Source organism: Carya illinoinensis, chromosome 14 (genome assembly GCF_018687715.1).
Source record: "Carya illinoinensis cultivar Pawnee chromosome 14, C.illinoinensisPawnee_v1, whole genome shotgun sequence".
NCBI lineage: Eukaryota > Viridiplantae > Streptophyta > Magnoliopsida > Fagales > Juglandaceae > Carya > Carya illinoinensis.
The window spans coordinates 7,923,819-7,947,491 of NC_056765.1; the positions used below are offsets into that span (position 1 = coordinate 7,923,819).

The 23,673-nt window shown below is 36.7% G+C and overlaps 3 non-coding genes across 3 annotated transcripts; all 3 read right to left on the reverse strand.

Annotated features, from left to right (window-relative positions):
* Window positions 1–1,076: 1,076 nt before the first annotated feature.
* Window positions 1,077–1,180, reverse strand: LOC122295229. Its single transcript, XR_006237892.1, has one exon. It is a non-coding gene; the product is annotated as a small nucleolar RNA R71 (small nucleolar RNA).
* Window positions 1,181–9,979: 8,799 nt separating this feature from the next.
* Window positions 9,980–10,083, reverse strand: LOC122295257. Its single transcript, XR_006237919.1, has one exon. It is a non-coding gene; the product is annotated as a small nucleolar RNA R71 (small nucleolar RNA).
* Window positions 10,084–18,884: 8,801 nt separating this feature from the next.
* On the reverse strand, window positions 18,885–18,988 carry LOC122295230. The gene has a single exon (XR_006237893.1). It is a non-coding gene; the product is annotated as a small nucleolar RNA R71 (small nucleolar RNA).
* Window positions 18,989–23,673: the final 4,685 nt, after the last annotated feature.

Below are 23,673 nucleotides of genomic sequence, written 5' to 3' on the forward strand. Positions count from 1 at the left end.
TGAGGAATCCCTATGGTATTCAAATAGATTTGTAAATGTTTTAATCATCAATCGTTCACGCTCAATCATAAGCGTCTGTTTTTCTCGATCTTAAATGCTAAATCTACCAATTAAACAGAATCATTATTCTAGTTTAATTGAGGTAAATTGATAGGAAACAATATCATAAATTATTAGACAGATCCTCGAAACCTTAGTCTTTTTCCATTCATTTTATCATTTTAGTTTGATTCATTTTATCAATCTTCATTTGATTGCACGTTTCTTTTCGTAATTCTGTTTCATTGTCTGAATTTATTTTCTTTATCACAAAAGTCAATCCCTGTGGATTCGATCCTGTAAGATACTACAACACCTGTATACTTGCAGGTAAAACTGCACGAGATTCTTGATTCATTAATTCGAGTCAAAGTTTAGTCGCAACAAGTTTTTGGCGCCGTTGCCGGGGATTGCAACGTGTGATAATTTTTTTTGTGATAATTTTTTTTACTTTATTGCTTGTTTTGCATTTTATTTTTTCTATGATCAATCCTCTATGATGAATGATCTCGTGGTAACGTGATCAAACGGGTAGATTGAGAAGAGAGGAAATCATTTTAAGTGAATTGGTTGATACTTTGTCAGGTGATTCTAAAAATTCTCAATCTAATACCATGGCTGACAATGGTAGTGTTCATGACGAACTAGAAAATGAAAAGGCACAAAATAATCTGCAAATGAGAACTTTGCGTGAATATTTGCAGCCTACAAGGACAAGTACTCCATCTTGTATGATTTTTCCTACGAATATGGGAAATTTTGATTTAAAACCGGGAGTAATCCAATTACTTCCCAAGTTTCATGGCTTGGATTCAGAAAGTCCTTATTTGCATCTAAAAGAATTTGAAGAAGTTTGTGCAACTTTACAAAACCAAACTATCAATGATGATGTTGTTAGATTAAAGTTGTTTCCATTCTCTTTGAAAGAAAAAGCTAAGAATTGGTTGAACTCCTTGAGACCAAGATCTATTGGCACATGGCAAGAAATGCAAAGAGAATTTCTAAAAAAGTTTTTTCCTACTCATAGGACCAACACTCTTCGCAGAAATATTATGAATTTTTCTCAAAAGGAAAATGAAACATTTTTTCAGTGTTGGGAACGTTTTAAAGAATTGTTGCTAACTTGCCCACATCATGGCTATGAAACTTGGCGCACCATTAGTTTCTTCTATGAAGGTTTAACATCTCAAATGCGTCAGTTTGTAGAAATGATGTGTAATGGTGATTTTCTAAATAAAGATCCTGATGACGCTTGGGACTATTTTGACCAGTTAGCTGAAAATGCCCAATCTTGGGATAACACAGATTGTTCTGATCGGTCAAATAAGCCGAAACTCAGTGCCATGTCTCAAGAAGGTATGTATGTTCTTAAAGGAAATGATGATGTGAATGCTAGGATAGCAAGTCTGACAAGAAAAGTTGAAGCCATGGAACTTAGGAAGGTAAATCCGGTTAAGGCCAGTGAAAAAGAAGAAGAAAATTGTGGCATTTGTGAGATTAGTGGACACCTAACTCAGGATTGTCCAACAATCCCTGCTTTTAAAGAGGTGTTGCACGAACAAGCAAATGTCATGAATTCTTATCGGAGACCATTTTCTTCCCCATATTCGGAAACATATAATCCTGGATGGAGAAATCATCCCAATTTTAGTTGGAGGAATGAGTCAAATATAAATCAAAATCCTCAAGGGCCATCTTCTTCTACTCCTTATGTGCCTCCACATAAGAAAACCCTTGAGGAGACATTACAGACTTTTATGCAGGGGCAAGCCAATATCAACACTCAGACAATGCAGGCCATTACTGAGATGAGAAGTTCTATCAGCTACTTGACCTCTGCATGACATGCTCAAGAAAAGGATAAGTTTCCTGCTCAACCTCAACCAAATCCAAAAGGTAAATTTGAGGTAAGAAATTCAAATCCCTCTGATTCAAAATTTGAACATGCCAAGTCCATCACCACTCTACGCAGTGGAAAAATAATTGATAAGAGTATTTCAACAACGAAAGTTGATGAGACCAACAACTCTTTAAATTCCAAGAGTGATGGTGAACTTGAGAAGGTTGAATTAGATGTGCCTGTGAAAGCCCCAATACCTACACCATTTCCCCAAAGATTGCAACATTCTCACAAGTTGGTTCAAAATGCGGATATTCTTGAAATTTTTAAACAAGTAAAAATCAACATTCCTTTGTTAGATGCAATCAAACAGATTCCTTCGTATGCTAAATTTTTAAAAGATTTGTGCACAGTAAAGCGTACGATGAAGGTGCAGAAGAAGGCTTTTCTCACTGAGCAGGTAAGCGCCATCCTCCAGAACAATTCTCCACCAAAGTACAAAGACCCGGGTTGTCCAACAATTTCCTGCGTGATTGGAAATTTTAAAATTGAAAAAGCTTTACTTGACCTCAGAGCTAGTGTTAACCTCCTACCCTACTCGGTATATGAGCAGTTGGGTCTTGGTGAGCTTAAACCCACCAAGGTAGCACTCCAACTTGCTGACCGTTCAATTAAAATACCGAGAGGGATAGTTGAGGATGTGCTAGTTCAAGTAGGAAAATTTTATTTTCCAGTGGATTTCATTGTTTTGGACACGGAACCTGTATTTGATGTTTGCACTCAAATTCCTATAATTTTGGGAAGGCCATTTCTTGCGACCTCAAATGCTTTAATAAATTGTAGGAGTGGTGTGATGGTAATTTCTTTTGGCAACATGACTTTGGAGTTGAATATTTTCAATATTTGCAAACAACCTGGTGATGATGATGATGTGCAGGAAGTGAATCTGATCCAAACTCTTGTTCAAAATAAATTTGATTTGTCAAGTTTCTCTGACCCTCTTGAGGCTTGTTTGGTTCATGGTATAAACTTTGATGATGATTCTGTGCTTGCATCTATGAATTTTTTGCTAGAATCTACTCCTATAATGGACATTGATAAATGGAGAACACGTTTTGAGGAATTACCACCTCATGATGTCGTGTCTCTCTCCTCAAGTGTGCAAACACCAAAACTCGACTTGAAACCTCTACCTGCTGATCTCAAATATGCATTTTTAGGCCAAGCAGAGACATTACCAGTGGTCATTTCATCAAGACTGGATGAAATTCAGGAGAAAAAATTAATTGGTGTTCTCATTGAACACAAAGAGGCAATAGGATGGACCATAGCTGATTTCAAAGGTATCAGTCCTTTGATTTGTACCCACAGGATTTATCTAGAGGACAATTCTAAACCCTCTAGAGAAATACAGCGTAGACTAAACCCCAACATGAAAGAAGTTGTCAAAGCAGAGGTGTTAAAACTTCTGGATGTAGGGATCATTTACCCTATTTCTGACAATAAATGGGTTAGTCCCACGCAGGTGGTACCCAAGAAATTTGGTGTGACTGTAGTTAAGAATGCTAACAATGAATTGATCCCAACTAGAGTTACTACTGGTTGGCGTATGTGCATTGATTACAGAAAACTGAATTCTGTCACCAGAAAGGATCATTTTCCCCTACCATTCATGGATCAAATCATTGAACGTGTAGCGGGCCATAAGTTCTATTGCTTCCTTGATGGTTATTCTGGATATAACCAAATTGAGATTGCTCCTGAAGACCAAGAAAAGACCACTTTTACATGTCCATTTGGTACCTTTGCATATCGAAGGATGCCATTCGGACTTTGTAATGCTCCTGCTACATTTCAACGATGCATGATGAGCATATTCAGTGACATGGTAGAGCGTTTCGTTGAAATATTCATGGATGATTTTTCTATTTTTGGTGATTCATTTGATGAATGTTTGACTCATTTGGAAAAAGTGCTGATTAGATGCAAAGAAAAGAATTTGATTTTAAACTGGGAGAAGTGTCATTTTATGGTCACTCAAGGGATTGTTCTTGGTCACATTGTTTCTTCTCAAGGTTTTGAAGTGGACAAGGCCAAAATTGAATTAATTTCTAAATTGCCCATCCCAAAGAACATCAGGGATATCAGATCTTTTCTAGGTCATGCAGGTTTTTACAGGAGGTTCATTAAAGGCTTCAGCACAATTTCTAGACCTTTGTGCAATTTATTGTCAAAGGAAAATTCTTTTGTGTGGACTGATGATTGTGAGTTAGCTTTTACAAAGCTAAAAGGTATGTTGATTTCAGCCCCAATTATGCAATTACCTGATTGGAATTTACCATTTGAGATTATGTGTGATGCTAGTGATTATGCTGTTAGAGCTGTGTTGGGCCAACGTAGGGACAAAAAGCCTTGTGTTATTTATTATGCAAGTAGAACTTTAAACAGTGCTCAAATGAATTATTCAACAACTGAAAAAGAGTTACTTGCAGTAATTTTTGCACTTGACAAATTTCGCTCTTATTTGATTGGATCTCAAATTGTTATCTTTACTGATCATGCTGCGTTAAAGTACCTTTTAGTGAAAAAAGATGCAAAGCCCAGGTTACTTAGATGGATCCTTTTGTTGCAAGAATTTGATTTGATAATCAAAGATAAAAAAAGAGTTGAGAATGTTGTTGCTGATCATCTGTCTAGACTTGTTCTTTCAGATTCCGTAGAGACAGTTCCTATTAAAGACACATTTCCAGATGAGCAACTCTTTGGTATATCTCAAGTGCCATGGTATGCTGACATTGCTAATTTTCTTGCTACAGGTGAAATTCCTCACATTTGGACTCAACAAGATAAGAGGAAATTTTTTGTGGAGGTAAGAAAATTCTTTTGGGATGATCATATCTATTTAAATATTGCCCAGATCAGATAATTAGACGATGTGTTCCCAATAACGAATTTCAAAGTGTGATATCTTTTTGTCACTCTGGAGCATGTGGTGGCCACTTTTCTGGAAAGAAAACTGCTTTTAAAATTTTGCAATGTGGCTTCTATTGGCCTACCATTTTCAAAGACACCCATGAATTTTGTAAAACTAGTGAGCGCTGTCAAAAATTGGGAGGGATTACCAGCCGGAATATGATGCCATTAAATCCAATGTTGGTTGTTGAAATATTTGATTGTTGGGGCATTGATTTCATGGGACCCTTCCCAGTTTCTTTTGGCAATCTCTACATTTTGGTAGCTGTGGATTATGTGTCCAAATGGATTGAGGCTATTCCATGCAAAAACAATGACCACAAAGTGGTACTGAAATTTCTGAAAGAAAATATTTTATCAAGGTTTGGAACACCTCGAGCCATTATCAGTGATGGGGGTAAGCATTTTTGTAATAAGCCTTTCGAGGCCTTAATGCGAAAATATGGTATTATCCATAAGGTTGCTACCCCTTATCATCCACAGACAAGTGGCCAAGTTGAGGTATCTAATCGGGAGATCAAAAATTTTTTGGAAAAGACGGTTAACCCAAGCTGCAAAGATTGGTCTTTACGACTAACCGACGCACTTTGGGCATACCGTACTGCTTTTAAAACCCTGATTGGTATGTCCCCATATCGACTCATTTTTGGAAAGGCATGTCACTTACCTGTGGAATTGGAACACAAAGCTTATTGGGCAATCAAGAAATTTAATTTTGATTTGGATAAAGCTTGCTCTCTTCGTAAGTTTCAGCTTAATGAGTTAGAGGAAATCAGGAATGAAGCTTGCGAAAATTCTCGTATTGCCAAGGAGAGAATGAAAATTTTTCATGACAAAAATATTTTTCGAAAATCTTTTGAGCCTTCACAAAAAGTTTTGTTGTATAATGCAAGGCTCCATTTGTTTCCTGGCAAACTTCGATCCCGATGGATTAGTCCCTTTGTTGTAAAAACTGTTTATCCTTTTGGGGCCATTGAGATAGAAAATTCAGAGAATGGTAATGTTTTTAAGGTTAATAGACAAAGGTTGAAACCATTTTTGGATGATTTTACTCCAGAGGTTGAGTCCACTACTCTGGAGGATCCTGCGTATCAGAATTAATTTCTGATTCCTCATTGTATATACCGTATGTGTTTGTTTTGTTTTTCCTTTTTTTGTTTTCTTTTGTGTTTTTAACTTTGACAGAAATCTACTCCTTGTGTGCACTCGAGTATCTCAGGTGAATTCTTTTCTCTCTGTTTAATCATTTTCGTCTCAATATATGTTCTGCAGTGTTTATCTTGCTCCAATTCATGTCTGTATAGCATACATCATCGAATATTCAATTGCTGAACATTGAGGACAATGTCACATTTAGTTGGGGGAGGGTTTTCGGTTAAAATTGTGTTAAAATTCTCTTAAAAATGTGTTAAAAAAAATAATAAATAAAAAAAAAAGATTTGTTGAGGTCATGAAACATGTGGAATGTAGTGCAAATATGAGTATATGTCAAAAGAGGGACTTATCCATTTTATTTAGTTGTTAAACCAAGGGAAAGATGTTAAAAGTTTTGCTAAAACACACACAACACTTACCAGGAAGGCCTAGAAAGACTACATTGAGTCATTGTTGGTTGATTTACACTTCAATTGTTTGAGACTCTAATGAACCATATCCTAATGGCTTAGGAAGAAATCTGAAATGAATTAAATGAGAAAAAGGGACAAGCCAGGGATCCAAAAAAATAAAAAATAAAAAAAAAAAATAAAAAAAAAATCCTTTAGGTAGACTAGTGGTAAGGGCTGACTTGTGAAAGTGTGGGTAGGCGCACATTCATAGGTCCGATTCCCCCACTAGGAAATCTAAAAACATAAAAAAAAAACAAAAATTATGTTTGTGTAGTGGAAAAGGCTGCCTATTACCGGGGTCCTTACAAAAAAAAAATAGGTGCCTTTCAAAGTGTAATAGCGTGAAAGCCGCCACTACAATGGTTTTGAATTAGAGTAAGACCATGTGGTTTTCTCAGATTGGTTGTTGTGATTGAAATTGTTAATGTCTCTTGGTTGTCGATCTTGGAATTCTAACCCCATTCCCATGCACTTGAAAGAAAGCAAGCTTTGTTACATGTAATTCCCTTGGTTGATTATCTAAGTTGTGTATAAATCTCTTAGTTGATACAAAATTCATATTAATCTATCTCCAGTGTTCTTAAACTCAACAAGTCTATTTCATAGCATGTGATTTTTTTTTTGGATTTTCTGAAATTGTAGTTGGTAATCTCACCTTTGCATGAATTCATTCGCTTTGTTTGCTAGAGTCTAGCAATAAGCTAGTTGGGGGGTGTGATGAAACGCTAAAATTGCATGATTAAGTTACTTAAGCGAACAAATTGTTTAATAAAAATGATTTAAGTACTTAATTATGCAATAGATCACATTACTTGATTCAATTGATAAATTCTAGTATTTTGGTGCTTAAAAAGATTTATAATGCAATTGTTTCACATGAAACAAGACAAGCACCTCACATGCATGCAACACAAACTCACACATGCTAAAAGCAAACAAACTCACTCGGACATCACATGCACACAGCTGGACCCACAACAGCACTCAAACAAATCGGTACACATGCAGAACAGAAAGCAGAAAATTCAACCATGCAGCACATCACATGGACAACAACTCACACTTGCAGCAGCACATGTACAGCAGCAGAAAAATCCTTCAAAGCAGCAGACAATCACGCTGGAAAAGAATCACATGCCAACAACAGACTATTCGGACCAAGATGCAGAAAAACAGATGCAGAAAACAGATGCAGAAAACGTGGACCTACAAACCAGCACATGCACATGCAGAACAGAAAAAAACAGACAGCACACCAATGCAGAAAAGCCGGACAGCAGTTTGGAAGAAAAGCAAGGGGGCAAGCAGCTGTTTTTCTTGACTTTTATCTTTCATTTTTCTGCTTGCTTTCGGTTTGGCAGCAAGAGCTGGAGAGTTTGATGTGTGAAGAAAGTGAGGTGCCGTGATTAAAGGGGAGTGAAGAGTGGGAATTCGGTGGTGATTGATGGAATAAATTATTGTGATTGGAGGAGTGGACGACTATCAGCAGCTATATATATATATATATGATGCTGGACGTGTAGAGGGAGGGGGAATCGGTGGAAGAGAGATAGAGAGACATTGAGGTGGAAGTAGGTGTGAGGATGTGAGGGAAATTGAAGAGATCGGTGCAGAAGTGTCGGCCAGAATTTTATTTGTTTTCTAGCTCTATTCTTGTATGTGCAACGTGTGAGTGGAAGAAGAGATGTGTGGGGTCGGTCTGAAGTAGAGAGGAGATGTTGTGCTGAAAGTGAAAGAAAGCAGTCGGTCAGTGCATGATTATAGTGAGGGTGAGAAGAGATGTGTGGGGTCGGTTTGAGTAGAGAAGGAAAGTGCCGATTGGTTTAAGAGTTGTGAAAGGAAAGAAAGCAGTCGGTTGCTTTTCCAGGGGAGTAGACGGGCGGAAGCTCTCTTTCCAGCTCTCTCGTTTGGACTTCTCTCATTTTATTTTTTTTTGGTTGCTTTTCGTTCTTAGCATTTTTTTTTTCCAGAACTTAGTTGGCTGGTTTTCATTTTTACTTGTTTTTTTTTGTTTAGTTTCTTTAGGACGGACAGGACTGAATCTCCCTCTAAGTTTTCATTCTTTTATTTTTCTTAGTGGCTTCTTCGTTCTCTTTGTTTCCAGACCTGGAGAACTTGGGTCGGCTGGTTTGGATTTTACTCTATCTTATTTCACGTTTTACGTTTTTACGGTATTCAATTTTTACTTCTTGATTGGTTGGCAGCTGGATTATTTTAGTTTTATTATGAAAATATTCATTTGATTTCCGTGGCTCATTTCATGAGTATGGTTGGCTAAATTTTCATACTAAGGTTAGAGGTGAAGTTTAATGATTTACATATTGTTTCCGAATCCACGTAAAATCTATTTTGCGAGCTTGATTGATTGAAAGATTTTATTTGGATAATTTGATTATCTATATACTCGTCTTGATTCATTGTGATTTCCGAATACAGTGAATGCTTGAGGAATCCCTATGGTATTCAAATAGATTTGTAAATGTTTTAATCATCAATTGTTCACGCTCAATCATAAGCGTCTGTTTTTCTCGATCTTAAATGCTAAATCTACCAATTAAACAGAATCATTATTCTAGTTTAATTGAGGTAAATTGATAGGAAACAATATCATAAATTATTAGACAGATCCTCGAAACCTTAGTCTTTTTCCATTCATTTTATCATTTTAGTTTGATTCATTTTATCAATCTTCATTTGATTGCACGTTTCTTTTCGTAATTTTGTTTCATTGTCTGAATTTATTTTCTTTATCACAAAAGTCAATCCCTGTGGATTCGATCCTGTAAGATACTACAACACCTGTATACTTGCAGGTAAAACTGCACGAGATTCTTGATTCATTAATTCGAGTCAAAGTTTAGTCGCAACAAGTTTTTGGCGCCGTTGCCGGGGATTGCAACGTGTGATAATTTTTTTTGTGATAATTTTTTTTACTTTATTGCTTGTTTTGCATTTTATTTTTTCTATGATCAATCCTCTATGATGAATGATCTCGTGGTAACGTGATCAAACGGGTAGATTGAGAAGAGAGGAAATCATTTTAAGTGAATTGGTTGATACTTTGTCAGGTGATTCTAAAAATTCTCAATCTAATACCATGGCTGACAATGGTAGTGTTCATGACGAACTAGAAAATGAAAAGGCACAAAATAATCTGCAAATGAGAACTTTGCGTGAATATTTGCAGCCTACAAGGACAAGTACTCCATCTTGTATGATTTTTCCTACGAATATGGGAAATTTTGATTTAAAACCGGGAGTAATCCAATTACTTCCCAAGTTTCATGGCTTGGATTCAGAAAGTCCTTATTTGCATCTAAAAGAATTTGAAGAAGTTTGTGCAACTTTACAAAACCAAACTATCAATGATGATGTTGTTAGATTAAAGTTGTTTCCATTCTCTTTGAAAGAAAAAGCTAAGAATTGGTTGAACTCCTTGAGACCAAGATCTATTGGCACATGGCAAGAAATGCAAAGAGAATTTCTAAAAAAGTTTTTTCCTACTCATAGGACCAACACTGTTCGCAGAAATATTATGAATTTTTCTCAAAAGGAAAATGAAACATTTTTTCAGTGTTGGGAACGTTTTAAAGAATTGTTGCTAACTTGCCCACATCATGGCTATGAAACTTGGCGCACCATTAGTTTCTTCTATGAAGGTTTAACATCTCAAATGCGTCAGTTTGTAGAAATGATGTGTAATGGTGATTTTCTAAATAAAGATCCTGATGACGCTTGGGACTATTTTGACCAGTTAGCTGAAAATGCCCAATCTTGGGATAACACAGATTGTTCTGATCGGTCAAATAAGCCGAAACTCAGTGCCATGTCTCAAGAAGGTATGTATGTTCTTAAAGGAAATGATGATGTGAATGCTAGGATAGCAAGTCTGACAAGAAAAGTTGAAGCCATGGAACTTAGGAAGGTAAATCCGGTTAAGGCCAGTGAAAAAGAAGAAGAAAATTGTGGCATTTGTGAGATTAGTGGACACCTAACTCAGGATTGTCCAACAATCCCTGCTTTTAAAGAGGTGTTGCACGAACAAGCAAATGTCATGAATTCTTATCGGAGACCATTTTCTTCCCCATATTCGGAAACATATAATCCTGGATGGAGAAATCATCCCAATTTTAGTTGGAGGAATGAGTCAAATATAAATCAAAATCCTCAAGGGCCATCTTCTTCTACTCCTTATGTGCCTCCACATAAGAAAACCCTTGAGGAGACATTACAGACTTTTATGCAGGGGCAAGCCAATATCAACACTCAGACAATGCAGGCCATTACTGAGATGAGAAGTTCTATCAGCTACTTGACCTCTGCATGACATGCTCAAGAAAAGGATAAGTTTCCTGCTCAACCTCAACCAAATCCAAAAGGTAAATTTGAGGTAAGAAATTCAAATCCCTCTGATTCAAAATTTGAACATGCCAAGTCCATCACCACTCTACGCAGTGGAAAAATAATTGATAAGAGTATTTCAACAACGAAAGTTGATGAGACCAACAACTCTTTAAATTCCAAGAGTGATGGTGAACTTGAGAAGGTTGAATTAGATGTGCCTGTGAAAGCCCCAATACCTACACCATTTCCCCAAAGATTGCAACATTCTCACAAGTTGGTTCAAAATGCGGATATTCTTGAAATTTTTAAACAAGTAAAAATCAACATTCCTTTGTTAGATGCAATCAAACAGATTCCTTCGTATGCTAAATTTTTAAAAGATTTGTGCACAGTAAAGCGTACGATGAAGGTGCAGAAGAAGGCTTTTCTCACTGAGCAGGTAAGCGCCATCCTCCAGAACAATTCTCCACCAAAGTACAAAGACCCGGGTTGTCCAACAATTTCCTGCGTGATTGGAAATTTTAAAATTGAAAAAGCTTTACTTGACCTCAGAGCTAGTGTTAACCTCCTACCCTACTCGGTATATGAGCAGTTGGGTCTTGGTGAGCTTAAACCCACCAAGGTAGCACTCCAACTTGCTGACCGTTCAATTAAAATACCGAGAGGGATAGTTGAGGATGTGCTAGTTCAAGTAGGAAAATTTTATTTTCCAGTGGATTTCATTGTTTTGGACACGGAACCTGTATTTGATGTTTGCACTCAAATTCCTATAATTTTGGGAAGGCCATTTCTTGCGACCTCAAATGCTTTAATAAATTGTAGGAGTGGTGTGATGGTAATTTCTTTTGGCAACATGACTTTGGAGTTGAATATTTTCAATATTTGCAAACAACCTGGTGATGATGATGATGTGCAGGAAGTGAATCTGATCCAAACTCTTGTTCAAAATAAATTTGATTTGTCAAGTTTCTCTGACCCTCTTGAGGCTTGTTTGGTTCATGGTATAAACTTTGATGATGATTCTGTGCTTGCATCTATGAATTTTTTGCTAGAATCTACTCCTATAATGGACATTGATAAATGGAGAACACGTTTTGAGGAATTACCACCTCATGATGTCGTGTCTCTCTCCTCAAGTGTGCAAACACCAAAACTCGACTTGAAACCTCTACCTGCTGATCTCAAATATGCATTTTTAGGCCAAGCAGAGACATTACCAGTGGTCATTTCATCAAGACTGGATGAAATTCAGGAGAAAAAATTAATTGGTGTTCTCATTGAACACAAAGAGGCAATAGGATGGACCATAGCTGATTTCAAAGGTATCAGTCCTTTGATTTGTACCCACAGGATTTATCTAGAGGACAATTCTAAACCCTCTAGAGAAATACAGCGTAGACTAAACCCCAACATGAAAGAAGTTGTCAAAGCAGAGGTGTTAAAACTTCTGGATGTAGGGATCATTTACCCTATTTCTGACAATAAATGGGTTAGTCCCACGCAGGTGGTACCCAAGAAATTTGGTGTGACTGTAGTTAAGAATGCTAACAATGAATTGATCCCAACTAGAGTTACTACTGGTTGGCGTATGTGCATTGATTACAGAAAACTGAATTCTGTCACCAGAAAGGATCATTTTCCCCTACCATTCATGGATCAAATCATTGAACGTGTAGCGGGCCATAAGTTCTATTGCTTCCTTGATGGTTATTCTGGATATAACCAAATTGAGATTGCTCCTGAAGACCAAGAAAAGACCACTTTTACATGTCCATTTGGTACCTTTGCATATCGAAGGATGCCATTCGGACTTTGTAATGCTCCTGCTACATTTCAACGATGCATGATGAGCATATTCAGTGACATGGTAGAGCGTTTCGTTGAAATATTCATGGATGATTTTTCTATTTTTGGTGATTCATTTGATGAATGTTTGACTCATTTGGAAAAAGTGCTGATTAGATGCAAAGAAAAGAATTTGATTTTAAACTGGGAGAAGTGTCATTTTATGGTCACTCAAGGGATTGTTCTTGGTCACATTGTTTCTTCTCAAGGTTTTGAAGTGGACAAGGCCAAAATTGAATTAATTTCTAAATTGCCCATCCCAAAGAACATCAGGGATATCAGATCTTTTCTAGGTCATGCAGGTTTTTACAGGAGGTTCATTAAAGGCTTCAGCACAATTTCTAGACCTTTGTGCAATTTATTGTCAAAGGAAAATTCTTTTGTGTGGACTGATGATTGTGAGTTAGCTTTTACAAAGCTAAAAGGTATGTTGATTTCAGCCCCAATTATGCAATTACCTGATTGGAATTTACCATTTGAGATTATGTGTGATGCTAGTGATTATGCTGTTAGAGCTGTGTTGGGCCAACGTAGGGACAAAAAGCCTTGTGTTATTTATTATGCAAGTAGAACTTTAAACAGTGCTCAAATGAATTATTCAACAACTGAAAAAGAGTTACTTGCAGTAATTTTTGCACTTGACAAATTTCGCTCTTATTTGATTGGATCTCAAATTGTTATCTTTACTGATCATGCTGCGTTAAAGTACCTTTTAGTGAAAAAAGATGCAAAGCCCAGGTTACTTAGATGGATCCTTTTGTTGCAAGAATTTGATTTGATAATCAAAGATAAAAAAAGAGTTGAGAATGTTGTTGCTGATCATCTGTCTAGACTTGTTCTTTCAGATTCCGTAGAGACAGTTCCTATTAAAGACACATTTCCAGATGAGCAACTCTTTGGTATATCTCAAGTGCCATGGTATGCTGACATTGCTAATTTTCTTGCTACAGGTGAAATTCCTCACATTTGGACTCAACAAGATAAGAGGAAATTTTTTGTGGAGGTAAGAAAATTCTTTTGGGATGATCATATCTATTTAAATATTGCCCAGATCAGATAATTAGACGATGTGTTCCCAATAACGAATTTCAAAGTGTGATATCTTTTTGTCACTCTGGAGCATGTGGTGGCCACTTTTCTGGAAAGAAAACTGCTTTTAAAATTTTGCAATGTGGCTTCTATTGGCCTACCATTTTCAAAGACACCCATGAATTTTGTAAAACTAGTGAGCGCTGTCAAAAATTGGGAGGGATTACCAGCCGGAATATGATGCCATTAAATCCAATGTTGGTTGTTGAAATATTTGATTGTTGGGGCATTGATTTCATGGGACCCTTCCCAGTTTCTTTTGGCAATCTCTACATTTTGGTAGCTGTGGATTATGTGTCCAAATGGATTGAGGCTATTCCATGCAAAAACAATGACCACAAAGTGGTACTGAAATTTCTGAAAGAAAATATTTTATCAAGGTTTGGAACACCTCGAGCCATTATCAGTGATGGGGGTAAGCATTTTTGTAATAAGCCTTTCGAGGCCTTAATGCGAAAATATGGTATTATCCATAAGGTTGCTACCCCTTATCATCCACAGACAAGTGGCCAAGTTGAGGTATCTAATCGGGAGATCAAAAATTTTTTGGAAAAGACGGTTAACCCAAGCTGCAAAGATTGGTCTTTACGACTAACCGACGCACTTTGGGCATACCGTACTGCTTTTAAAACCCTGATTGGTATGTCCCCATATCGACTCATTTTTGGAAAGGCATGTCACTTACCTGTGGAATTGGAACACAAAGCTTATTGGGCAATCAAGAAATTTAATTTTGATTTGGATAAAGCTTGCTCTCTTCGTAAGTTTCAGCTTAATGAGTTAGAGGAAATCAGGAATGAAGCTTGCGAAAATTCTCGTATTGCCAAGGAGAGAATGAAAATTTTTCATGACAAAAATATTTTTCGAAAATCTTTTGAGCCTTCACAAAAAGTTTTGTTGTATAATTCAAGGCTCCATTTGTTTCCTGGCAAACTTCGATCCCGATGGATTAGTCCCTTTGTTGTAAAAACTGTTTATCCTTTTGGGGCCATTGAGATAGAAAATTCAGAGAATGGTAATGTTTTTAAGGTTAATAGACAAAGGTTGAAACCATTTTTGGATGATTTTACTCCAGAGGTTGAGTCCACTACTCTGGAGGATCCTGCGTATCAGAATTAATTTCTGATTCCTCATTGTATATACCGTATGTGTTTGTTTTGTTTTTCCTTTTTTTGTTTTCTTTTGTGTTTTTAACTTTGACAGAAATCTACTCCTTGTGTGCACTCGAGTATCTCAGGTGAATTCTTTTCTCTCTGTTTAATCATTTTCGTCTCAATATATGTTCTGCAGTGTTTATCTTGCTCCAATTCATGTCTGTATAGCATACATCATCGAATATTCAATTGCTGAACATTGAGGACAATGTCACATTTAGTTGGGGGAGGGTTTTCGGTTAAAATTGTGTTAAAATTCTCTTAAAAATGTGTTAAAAAAAATAATAAATAAAAAAAAAAAGATTTGTTGAGGTCATGAAACATGTGGAATGTAGTGCAAATATGAGTATATGTCAAAAGAGGGACTTATCCATTTTATTTAGTTGTTAAACCAAGGGAAAGATGTTAAAAGTTTTGCTAAAACACACACAACACTTACCAGGAAGGCCTAGAAAGACTACATTGAGTCATTGTTGGTTGATTTACACTTCAATTGTTTGAGACTCTAATGAACCATATCCTAATGGCTTAGGAAGAAATCTGAAATGAATTAAATGAGAAAAAGGGACAAGCCAGGGATCCAAAAAAATAAAAAATAAAAATAAAAAAATAAAAAAAAAATCCTTTAGGTAGACTAGTGGTAAGGGCTGACTTGTGAAAGTGTGGGTAGGCGCACATTCATAGGTCCGATTCCCCCACTAGGAAATCTAAAAACATAAAAAAAAAACAAAAATTATGTTTGTGTAGTGGAAAAGGCTGCCTATTACCGGGGTCCTTACAAAAAAAAAAAAGGTGCCTTTCAAAGTGTAATAGCGTGAAAGCCGCCACTACAATGGTTTTGAATTAGAGTAAGACCATGTGGTTTTCTCAGATTGGTTGTTGTGATTGAAATTGTTAATGTCTCTTGGTTGTCGATCTTGGAATTCTAACCCCATTCCCATGCACTTGAAAGAAAGCAAGCTTTGTTACATGTAATTCCCTTGGTTGATTATCTAAGTTGTGTATAAATCTCTTAGTTGATACAAAATTCATATTAATCTATCTCCAGTGTTCTTAAACTCAACAAGTCTATTTCATAGCATGTGATTTTTTTTTTGGATTTTTTGAAATTGTAGTTGGTAATCTCACCTTTGCATGAATTCATTCGCTTTGTTTGCTAGAGTCTAGCAATAAGCTAGTTGGGGGGTGTGATGAAACGCTAAAATTGCATGATTAAGTTACTTAAGCGAACAAATTGTTTAATAAAAATGATTTAAGTACTTAATTATGCAATAGATCACATTACTTGATTCAATTGATAAATTCTAGTATTTTGGTGCTTAAAAAGATTTATAATGCAATTGTTTCACATGAAACAAGACAAGCACCTCACATGCATGCAACACAAACTCACACATGCTAAAAGCAAACAAACTCACTCGGACATCACATGCACACAGCTGGACCCACAACAGCACTCAAACAAATCGGTACACATGCAGAACAGAAAGCAGAAAATTCAACCATGCAGCACATCACATGGACAACAACTCACACTTGCAGCAGCACATGTACAGCAGCAGAAAAATCCTTCAAAGCAGCAGACAATCACGCTGGAAAAGAATCACATGCCAACAACAGACTATTCGGACCAAGATGCAGAAAAACAGATGCAGAAAACAGATGCAGAAAACGTGGACCTACAAACCAGCACATGCACATGCAGAACAGAAAAAAACAGACAGCACACCAATGCAGAAAAGCCGGACAGCAGTTTGGAAGAAAAGCAAGGGGGCAAGCAGCTGTTTTTCTTGACTTTTATCTTTCATTTTTCTGCTTGCTTTCGGTTTGGCAGCAAGAGCTGGAGAGTTTGATGTGTGAAGAAAGTGAGGTGCCGTGATTAAAGGGGAGTGAAGAGTGGGAATTCGGTGGTGATTGATGGAATAAATTATTGTGATTGGAGGAGTGGACGACTATCAGCAGCTATATATATATATATATGATGCTGGACGTGTAGAGGGAGGGGGAATCGGTGGAAGAGAGATAGAGAGACATTGAGGTGGAAGTAGGTGTGAGGATGTGAGGGAAATTGAAGAGATCGGTGCAGAAGTGTCGGCCAGAATTTTATTTGTTTTCTAGCTCTATTCTTGTATGTGCAACGTGTGAGTGGAAGAAGAGATGTGTGGGGTCGGTCTGAAGTAGAGAGGAGATGTTGTGCTGAAAGTGAAAGAAAGCAGTCGGTCAGTGCATGATTATAGTGAGGGTGAGAAGAGATGTGTGGGGTCGGTTTGAGTAGAGAAGGAAAGTGCCGATTGGTTTAAGAGTTGTGAAAGGAAAGAAAGCAGTCGGTTGCTTTTCCAGGGGAGTAGACGGGCGGAAGCTCTCTTTCCAGCTCTCTCGTTTGGACTTCTCTCATTTTATTTTTTTTTGGTTGCTTTTCGTTCTTAGCATTTTTTTTTTCCAGAACTTAGTTGGCTGGTTTTCATTTTTACTTGTTTTTTTTTGTTTAGTTTCTTTAGGACGGACAGGACTGAATCTCCCTCTAAGTTTTCATTCTTTTATTTTTCTTAGTGGCTTCTTCGTTCTCTTTGTTTCCAGACCTGGAGAACTTGGGTCGGCTGGTTTGGATTTTACTCTATCTTATTTCACGTTTTACGTTTTTACGGTATTCAATTTTTACTTCTTGATTGGTTGGCAGCTGGATTATTTTAGTTTTATTATGAAAATATTCATTTGATTTCCGTGGCTCATTTCATGAGTATGGTTGGCTAAATTTTCATACTAAGGTTAGAGGTGAAGTTTAATGATTTACATATTGTTTCCGAATCCACGTAAAATCTATTTTGCGAGCTTGATTGATTGAAAGATTTTATTTGGATAATTTGATTATCTATATACTCGTCTTGATTCATTGTGATTTCCGAATACAGTGAATGCTTGAGGAATCCCTATGGTATTCAAATAGATTTGTAAATGTTTTAATCATCAATCGTTCACGCTCAATCATAAGCGTCTGTTTTTCTCGATCTTAAATGCTAAATCTACCAATTAAACAGAATCATTATTCTAGTTTAATTGAGGTAAATTGATAGGAAACAATATCATAAATTATTAGACAGATCCTCGAAACCTTAGTCTTTTTCCATTCATTTTATCATTTTAGTTTGATTCATTTTATCAATCTTCATTTGATTGCACGTTTCTTTTCGTAATTTTGTTTCATTGTCTGAATTTATTTTCTTTATCACAAAAGTCAATCCCTGTGGATTCGATCCTGTAAGATACTACAACACCTGTATACTTGCAGGTAAAACTGCACGAGATTCTTGATTCATTAATTCGAGTCAAAGTTTAGTCGCAACAAGTTTTTGGCGCCGTTGCCGGGGATTGCAACGTGTGATAATTTTTTTTGTGATAATTTTTTTTACTTTATTGCTTGTTTTGCATTTTATTTTTTCTATGATCAATCCTCTATGATGAATGATCTCGTGGCAACGTGATCAAACGGGTAGATTGAGAAGAGAGGAAATCATTTTAAGTGAATTGGTTGATACTTTGTCAGGTGATTCTAAAAATTCTCAATCTAATACCATGGCTGACAATGGTAGTGTTCATGACGAACTAGAAAATGAAAAGGCACAAAATAATCTGCAAATGAGAACTTTGCGTGAATATTTGCAGCCTACAAGGACAAGTACTCCATCTTGTATGATTTTTCCTACGAATATGGGAAATTTTGATTTAAAACCGGGAGTAATCCAATTACTTCCCAAGTTTCATGGCTTGGATTCAGAAAGTCCTTATTTGCATCTAAAAGAATTTGAAGAAGTTTGTGCAACTTTACAAAACCAAACTATCAATGATGATGTTGTTAGATTAAAGTTGTTTCCATTCTCTTTGAAAGAAAAAGCTAAGAATTGGTTGAACTCCTTGAGACCAAGATCTATTGGCACATGGCAAGAAATGCAAAGAGAATTTCTAAAAAAGTTTTTTCCTACTCATAGGACCAACACTCTTCGCAGAAATATTATGAATTTTTCTCAAAAGGAAAATGAAACATTTTTTCAGTGTTGGGAACGTTTTAAAGAATTGTTGCTAACTTGCCCACATCATGGCTATGAAACTTGGCGCACCATTAGTTTCTTCTATGAAGGTTTAACATCTCAAATGCGTCAGTTTGTAGAAATGATGTGTAATGGTGATTTTCTAAATAAAGATCCTGATGACGCTTGGGACTATTTTGACCAGTTAGCTGAAAATGCCCAATCTTGGGATAACACAGATTGTTCTGATCGGTCAAATAAGCCGAAACTCAGTGCCATGTCTCAAGAAGGTATGTATGTTCTTAAAGGAAATGATGATGTGAATGCTAGGATAGCAAGTCTGACAAGAAAAGTTGAAGCCATGGAACTTAGGAAGGTAAATCCGGTTAAGGCCAGTGAAAAAGAAGAAGAAAATTGTGGCATTTGTGAGATTAGTGGACACCTAACTCAGGATTGTCCAACAATCCCTGCTTTTAAAGAGGTGTTGCACGAACAAGCAAATGTCATGAATTCTTATCGGAGACCATTTTCTTCCCCATATTCGGAAACATATAATCCTGGATGGAGAAATCATCCCAATTTTAGTTGGAGGAATGAGTCAAATATAAATCAAAATCCTCAAGGGCCATCTTCTTCTACTCCTTATGTGCCTCCACATAAGAAAACCCTTGAGGAGACATTACAGACTTTTATGCAGGGGCAAGCCAATATCAACACTCAGACAATGCAGGCCATTACTGAGATGAGAAGTTCTATCAGCTACTTGACCTCTGCATGACATGCTCAAGAAAAGGATAAGTTTCCTGCTCAACCTCAACCAAATCCAAAAGGTAAATTTGAGGTAAGAAATTCAAATCCCTCTGATTCAAAATTTGAACATGCCAAGTCCATCACCACTCTACGCAGTGGAAAAATAATTGATAAGAGTATTTCAACAACGAAAGTTGATGAGACCAACAACTCTTTAAATTCCAAGAGTGATGGTGAACTTGAGAAGGTTGAATTAGATGTGCCTGTGAAAGCCCCAATACCTACACCATTTCCCCAAAGATTGCAACATTCTCACAAGTTGGTTCAAAATGCGGATATTCTTGAAATTTTTAAACAAGTAAAAATCAACATTCCTTTGTTAGATGCAATCAAACAGATTCCTTCGTATGCTAAATTTTTAAAAGATTTGTGCACAGTAAAGCGTACGATGAAGGTGCAGAAGAAGGCTTTTCTCACTGAGCAGGTAAGCGCCATCCTCCAGAACAATTCTCCACCAAAGTACAAAGACCCGGGTTGTCCAACAATTTCCTGCGTGATTGGAAATTTTAAAATTGAAAAAGCTTTACTTGACCTCAGAGCTAGTGTTAACCTCCTACCCTACTCGGTATATGAGCAGTTGGGTCTTGGTGAGCTTAAACCCACCAAGGTAGCACTCCAACTTGCTGACCGTTCAATTAAAATACCGAGAGGGATAGTTGAGGATGTGCTAGTTCAAGTAGGAAAATTTTATTTTCCAGTGGATTTCATTGTTTTGGACACGGAACCTGTATTTGATGTTTGCACTCAAATTCCTATAATTTTGGGAAGGCCATTTCTTGCGACCTCAAATGCTTTAATAAATTGTAGGAGTGGTGTGATGGTAATTTCTTTTGGCAACATGACTTTGGAGTTGAATATTTTCAATATTTGCAAACAACCTGGTGATGATGATGATGTGCAGGAAGTGAATCTGATCCAAACTCTTGTTCAAAATAAATTTGATTTGTCAAGTTTCTCTGACCCTCTTGAGGCTTGTTTGGTTCATGGTATAAACTTTGATGATGATTCTGTGCTTGCATCTATGAATTTTTTGCTAGAATCTACTCCTATAATGGACATTGATAAATGGAGAACACGTTTTGAGGAATTACCACCTCATGATGTCGTGTCTCTCTCCTCAAGTGTGCAAACACCAAAACTCGACTTGAAACCTCTACCTGCTGATCTCAAATATGCATTTTTAGGCCAAGCAGAGACATTACCAGTGGTCATTTCATCAAGACTGGATGAAATTCAGGAGAAAAAATTAATTGGTGTTCTCATTGAACACAAAGAGGCAATAGGATGGACCATAGCTGATTTCAAAGGTATCAGTCCTTTGATTTGTACCCACAGGATTTATCTAGAGGACAATTCTAAACCCTCTAGAGAAATACAGCGTAGACTAAACCCCAACATGAAAGAAGTTGTCAAAGCAGAGGTGTTAAAACTTCTGGATGTAGGGATCATTTACCCTATTTCTGACAATAAATGGGTTAGTCCCACGCAGGTGGTACCCAAGAAATTTGGTGTGACTGTAGTTAAGAATGCTAACAATGAATTGATCCCAACTAGAGTTACTACTGGTTGGCGTATGTGCATTGATTACAGAAAACTGAATTCTGTCACCAGAAAGGATCATTTTCCCCTACCATTCATGGATCAAATCATTGAACGTGTAGCGGGCCATAAGTTCTATTGCTTCCTTGATGGTTATTCTGGATATAACCAAATTGAGATTGCTCCTGAAGACCAAGAAAAGACCACTTTTACATGTCCATTTGGTACCTTTGCATATCGAAGGATGCCATTCGGACTTTGTAATGCTCCTGCTACATTTCAACGATGCATGATGAGCATATTCAGTGACATGGTAGAGCGTTTCGTTGAAATATTCATGGATGATTTTTCTATTTTTGGTGATTCATTTGATGAATGTTTGACTCATTTGGAAAAAGTGCTGATTAGATGCAAAGAAAAGAATTTGATTTTAAACTGGGAGAAGTGTCATTTTATGGTCACTCAAGGGATTGTTCTTGGTCACATTGTTTCTTCTCAAGGTTTTGAAGTGGACAAGGCCAAAATTGAATTAATTTCTAAATTGCCCATCCCAAAGAACATCAGGGATATCAGATCTTTTCTAGGTCATGCAGGTTTTTACAGGAGGTTCATTAAAGGCTTCAGCACAATTTCTAGACCTTTGTGCAATTTATTGTCAAAGGAAAATTCTTTTGTGTGGACTGATGATTGTGAGTTAGCTTTTACAAAGCTAAAAGGTATGTTGATTTCAGCCCCAATTATGCAATTACCTGATTGGAATTTACCATTTGAGATTATGTGTGATGCTAGTGATTATGCTGTTAGAGCTGTGTTGGGCCAACGTAGGGACAAAAAGCCTTGTGTTATTTATTATGCAAGTAGAACTTTAAACAGTGCTCAAATGAATTATTCAACAACTGAAAAAGAGTTACTTGCAGTAATTTTTGCACTTGACAAATTTCGCTCTTATTTGATTGGATCTCAAATTGTTATCTTTACTGATCATGCTGCGTTAAAGTACCTTTTAGTGAAAAAAGATGCAAAGCCCAGGTTACTTAGATGGATCCTTTTGTTGCAAGAATTTGATTTGATAATCAAAGATAAAAAAAGAGTTGAGAATGTTGTTGCTGATCATCTGTCTAGACTTGTTCTTTCAGATTCCGTAGAGACAGTTCCTATTAAAGACACATTTCCAGATGAGCAACTCTTTGGTATATCTCAAGTGCCATGGTATGCTGACATTGCTAATTTTCTTGCTACAGGTGAAATTCCTCACATTTGGACTCAACAAGATAAGAGGAAATTTTTTGTGGAGGTAAGAAAATTCTTTTGGGATGATCATATCTATTTAAATATTGCCCAGATCAGATAATTAGACGATGTGTTCCCAATAACGAATTTCAAAGTGTGATATCTTTTTGTCACTCTGGAGCATGTGGTGGCCACTTTTCTGGAAAGAAAACTGCTTTTAAAATTTTGCAATGTGGCTTCTATTGGCCTACCATTTTCAAAGACACCCATGAATTTTGTAAAACTAGTGAGCGCTGTCAAAAATTGGGAGGGATTACCAGCCGGAATATGATGCCATTAAATCCAATGTTGGTTGTTGAAATATTTGATTGTTGGGGCATTGATTTCATGGGACCCTTCCCAGTTTCTTTTGGCAATCTCTACATTTTGGTAGCTGTGGATTATGTGTCCAAATGGATTGAGGCTATTCCATGCAAAAACAATGACCACAAAGTGGTACTGAAATTTCTGAAAGAAAATATTTTATCAAGGTTTGGAACACCTCGAGCCATTATCAGTGATGGGGGTAAGCATTTTTGTAATAAGCCTTTCGAGGCCTTAATGCGAAAATATGGTATTATCCATAAGGTTGCTACCCCTTATCATCCACAGACAAGTGGCCAAGTTGAGGTATCTAATCGGGAGATCAAAAATTTTTTGGAAAAGACGGTTAACCCAAGCTGCAAAGATTGGTCTTTACGACTAACCGACGCACTTTGGGCATACCGTACTGCTTTTAAAACCCTGATTGGTATGTCCCCATATCGACTCATTTTTGGAAAGGCATGTCACTTACCTGTGGAATTGGAACACAAAGCTTATTGGGCAATCAAGAAATTTAATTTTGATTTGGATAAAGCTTGCTCTCTTCGTAAGTTTCAGCTTAATGAGTTAGAGGAAATCAGGAATGAAGCTTGCGAAAATTCTCGTATTGCCAAGGAGAGAATGAAAATTTTTCATGACAAAAATATTTTTCGAAAATCTTTTGAGCCTTCACAAAAAGTTTTGTTGTATAATTCAAGGCTCCATTTGTTTCCTGGCAAACTTCGATCCCGATGGATTAGTCCCTTTGTTGTAAAAACTGTTTATCCTTTTGGGGCCATTGAGATAGAAAATTCAGAGAATGGTAATGTTTTTAAGGT